The sequence below is a fragment of the Liolophura sinensis genome, chromosome 11 (assembly GCF_032854445.1).
Source record: "Liolophura sinensis isolate JHLJ2023 chromosome 11, CUHK_Ljap_v2, whole genome shotgun sequence".
NCBI classification, from domain to species: domain Eukaryota; kingdom Metazoa; phylum Mollusca; class Polyplacophora; order Chitonida; family Chitonidae; genus Liolophura; species Liolophura sinensis.
This window is the reverse complement of record NC_088305.1, coordinates 1062559-1067910: the sequence shown is the minus strand read 5'-3', so window position 1 is coordinate 1067910 and position 5352 is coordinate 1062559.

Genomic DNA, 5352 nt, shown 5'->3' with positions numbered 1-5352 from the left:
AAAACTAATTATATGAACATTATTTTAACCTATAAACATGATAACACTGATAATTGTGATCCATTAAGGTTATAATTATACATTACCACTGATAATGGTGAAATAACTGTGGGAATATTATGTTGACAATTGTACATCACCTCTGATAATGGTGAAATAACTGTGAGGATATTATGTTGACAATTGTACATCACCTCTGATAATGGTGAAATAACTGTGGGAATATTATGTTGACAATTGTACATCACCTCTGATAATGGTGAAATAACTGTGGGGATATTATGTTGACAATTTTACATCACCGCTGATAATGGTTAAATAACTGTGGGGATATTATGTTGACAATTTTACATCACCGCTGATAATGGTTAAATAACTGTGGGGATATTATGTTGACAATTTTACATCACCTCTGATAATTGTGAAATAACTGTGGGAATATTATGTTGACAATTGTACATCACCTCTGATAATGGTGAGATAACTGTGGGAACACTGATCATAATAGTTCATTTTGATAATGACACCAAAATGCTGTCAACATTACTGGAACGTCTAAGCACTGATTTTAATAAAAAGGCACAATGTGAAAAGAAAATAAATCGCCGAGAATATTACAACGATAATAGGTATTGATTCTGCGTTAATCTAAAGTCATGATAATAGTACGATAACACATAAAAATGTTGTACTTTGTTCTTTGTATATGACGTGGTGATAATTTTCACCTTCCCATTGTGATTTGTAGGGTTTTACAAATGCGTTTGTAATGATATCCCATTGTGATTTGTAGGGTTTTACAAATGCGTTTGTAATGATAAATGATAAATGAACATAAATTCAAACATTCATGCAATATCTTACAGCCGGTTTTAAAAAACAAACAGAACAAAGTATGAGGATTATTATTTAACGTATAGCGCACAAAGTAAACAGACGGATACTGACAGAAGCCTACTATAAGTCTGAAACTTCTTGTTATTGGCAGTATGTGTAAATTTCAGACAAAAAAGGTTGTTTGGTAATAGGATTTTTTTTGATTGTTGTTTTACGCCGTACTCAAGAATATTTCACTTATACGACGGCGGTCAGCATTATGGTGGGTGGAAACCGGGCAGACCCCGGGGGAAACCCACGACCATCCACAGGTTGCTGCAAGACCTTCCCGCGTACGGCCGGAGAGGAAGACAGCATGAGCTGGTATTGAACTCACAGCGACCGCATTGGTGAGAGGCTTCTGGGTCACTACCTGCGCTAGCGCGCTAACCGACTGAGCCACGGAGGCCCCAAAAATTTGCGAGCTTGTGGTAATAGGAAGAAATGATAATAAGAGGCTTCATCATCTAGCGAAGCACAGAGGAAAATTTGGACGCCGCAATGGTGGGAGCTGTAAATGTGCATTGGTGCTCCTAAATTTAAACGTCAGAGCAAAGGATCATAGCGCCAACCACTATCTGGGTTTCCAAAAGAGACAACGAAAGGCCCATTATACCAACCACTAACTGGGTTCCCAGAAGAGACAACGAAAGGCCCATTATACCAACCACTAACTGGGTTCCCAAAAGCGACAACGAAAGGCCCATTATACCAACCACTAACTGGGTTCCCAAAAGAGACAACGAAAGGCCCATTATACCAACCACTAACTGGGTTTCCAAAAGAGGCAATGAAAGGCCCATTATACCAACCATTGTCTGGGTCTCAAAAAGATAAGCAATCTCGCATGGTGCCAATAACTTAGGCCCATTCAAGACGTGATTTCGGTCATAAGTTAAATTTTTAAATCCATAATACATAATATTTTTAAACCCTAAAATTTTGACCACCTCGTTCATACCAGTTGAAGACAATTGTGTTAAATTTTTAACTTCTGGTACCAAAAACTAAGCATGGTGACGAAGTTTGAACTTCTGACTTAGGTCAAGAATGGTTTTGTGGAATCGGCCCCTAATACCGTCTCTAAGAGACAATAAAATGCCCATTTCGCTAATAGTTCATGCGTATGTAAGTTTATATTGGCCCCATATTGACATGGGGCCAACCAATCCTGTTTCCTTGTTCTATCTCCTCAGTGCTGAGCGCCAAGTGAGGCAGGAGCAAGTACCATTTTTAAAGTCTTTGACATGACCATGTCCCCTGATTTTAAGGCAACACTCGTACCATTAGGTTAACCAATCAATGGCTTTTGGAAACAGCGAAACAGACCTCCTGAAAAAGAGGTCCAACTTATTTTAACTTACGACCTCTTGAAAGAAAATATAATTATAATCGTATATGCCATAACATGTTATCATTCTATGACAAATGATTTTTTTTCAATTTTTTTCTTGCAGAAAAAGTGTAGATTCAGGCAAAACACATTACTAAGAGCATTTTGATGTAACAGGTAATTTACCTAAAGATGAACGTATGATTTATAATTCTGAATTGATGGACTTCTGTAAATAGAGTGGTCACGCGCGTACGTGTGCCTGAATGCATAAGTGCTGAAGGGCTGTCTTATCAAAGGCAAATATATGTTTTTCGAAAAAAAATGTTATACGAGTGGGAATCAGAGTTTAAACAGCAAATAGAACTGACTCTTTTCGTGTCTGTTTCTTTCTCCCCTCCGAATCCCACCACTGCCCCTAGGGTAGCAGCCTGTTATCAGTAGTCTTGGACCAAAGGTAACTTTTGAAGTCTGTACCGGTTTTATGTATGGTACCATTCAGAGCTTACACGAGTATTTTGAGTTCCATGTGTGTTTTGTTTTTGTTTTAATCTTTTGCCTTTTTTAGCATTTCATACATTAGTAAATTTTAAATATCCCCTAGGGTAGGAAGATGAGTTATATGACCATTTGCTTTAGCGAAATAAAGCCGTATTATCCAGAAAGATGATATCTGCCACACCCACTAAGCCTCCCACACGTTAAACATTATTATGTTAAATTCACGGAATACTAAGTTTTATAAGACAACATAGGTTACAGCAGTATGATAAAATGTGCTGTTGCATTGTAAAACATAACATTGTTTATAAGTTTAACGGATCTGTTTTAGAGTGCAAGATCATACCTCGGTTTATAATGGATATTTTCCATCAGTTTTGAAGTGTTAATGCAATAAATGCACGCAGACATTTTACAGATGTACTATCATATCAATACAATCAACAGATCCGGCATATGTTTTTTTTTTATTCTGAATTGTTTTTAAAGTGACGAAATTCCATTCACTGTACACTTAATTCCCGCTGTTTCCCACCAAATATCAGATATGTATCAGCCATATGTATTACATTCCTGTATCAATCGTAGAGACCTGCGTTGTAAAGTTTAAATTTAAACGTGATATATAATCTATACGTTGGAACAGGCATTCGTATTTCAGTCGACAACCAAATTTTGGACATTCCAGGTCAATAATCCCCGGTTCCCCCAAACGATGTTTGACACAAACTACCAAAGGACTAAATATTTATGCATGCACGAAATTAAGACGGAATCATGCGAAGAGAAGTCGTCGACAGTTTTCAGAGACGAAGGATGGTCTGTTCTAGGCGATTGAGTGAAATCAGTATTCAAATCACGTACCATGAAAGAGTATAAATTGTCGATAATAAAATATGTATGTATCTCTGTTGCGTTTTGATTGCATCTGTCCAACATCTAATTCGTCAAGTCAATGCGGTTGAAGCTGTTATGTAACAAGTGTAGACCATGAAATAGCCCAAGATAAAATATTCGCTTCTACTCATCAGCCTAAGTTATACCACAACATACATAGGTTAATATCCATTTCCGGCTAATGTTGAAATTTGAAACAAATGAAGTTGTTTGATATTATTACATGTAAAAATTTATTTCAGTTAATTAATGAGCCCACAAAATATAGCAATGGAACTTCATATATTTTAGATTTAATCATAACAGATAGTATCGGTTATGTGGCTGAATATGGAGTAGCTTCGCCAATGGTCAATCTTGACCATTGTTCTGTATATTGTACCTTAAATATTCTGGTAAATGATAAACCAAGAGCATATACAAGACACATATGGGTTTTTAAATGTGCTGACTTAATACAGCTTCAGTCAATTATCTCTGTTATTCCCTGGGAAGCCGTGTGTGACATATTCGATGATATGGATGATAAACTGTATGTTTGGAACAATCTTTTTTTATCTTGTTGTGCGGAAGCAATACCAAATAAGCAAGTAACAATACGACCAAGAGATAAACCATGGATGACAAATGATGTTTGCTATAAATTACGAATAAGAAATAGATGTTTTAAATAATTTAAGAGGACTAAGTCAGAGGATTTCGATTTTATATATCTAGGCGTGAAGCTAATACCAGTAATAGAAAAGCAATATTAAGATATGGTGAAAAAGGGAAAACTTTCTAATCCCAATTAAGATACCAAGTTTTATTGGTCTATAATGAAATCTTTGCTGGGTTCAAAAGCGAAACCACCTGTCCTTACTTTAATCGTTAACGATAAAAATATATCACGTGATACTGAGAAAGCTAATGAGTACGTTAGATTTTTTGTAAGCCATTCAACTCTTCCGTCAGTAATACCAGTTTTACCTCCATTCACCTATTATACTGCTGCACGCCTTAATTGTATACAACAAGTGAAAGGGAAGTAGCTGATTTTCTGTCCAAACTAAATATTAGGAAAGCTTCTAGTGCTGATGGAATTGGTAATTTCATGCTCAAAAATACATCGGAAAATATAGCACCTAACCTCACTAAGCTATTTAATTTCTCACTTCAGTCAGGAGTCTTTCCATCAGCTTGGAAACTATCTAGAGTATGCCCGGTATGCCGGAGACAGACATGATGCGTCAAGTTACAAACCAGTTTCTCTACAGCCCTCTCTCTCTAAAGTCCTAGAAAAAGTAGTATATAAGCACTTGTATGAATATTGTATTAACCATAACCTTCTAATATCGAATAATTCTGGATTTAAACATGGCGACTCGACAATATGTCAGTTAACTAAAATTGTACACGATGTATACAGAAGTCTGGATAACGGTAATGATACGTGTTTAGTTTTCCTAGATGTAAGCAAGGCTTTTGATAAAGTCTGGCATGAGGGTCTTTTGTTTAAATTGAGACAGTTGGGTGTTGGGGACCCATTACTGACCTGGATTAAGAATTATTTATCTGATAAAAAAATTAAAGTTTGTTTAAACGGAGCAGATTCAGACATATATTCTGTTCAAAGCGGAGTTCCACAAGGCTCTGTTCTAGGGCCGCTTCTTTTCCTAATTTTTGTAAATGACATAAATGTGAACATTGAATGTAATATCAATATTTTTGCTGATGATACATCTTTGTCCGAAGAGATGACTGAG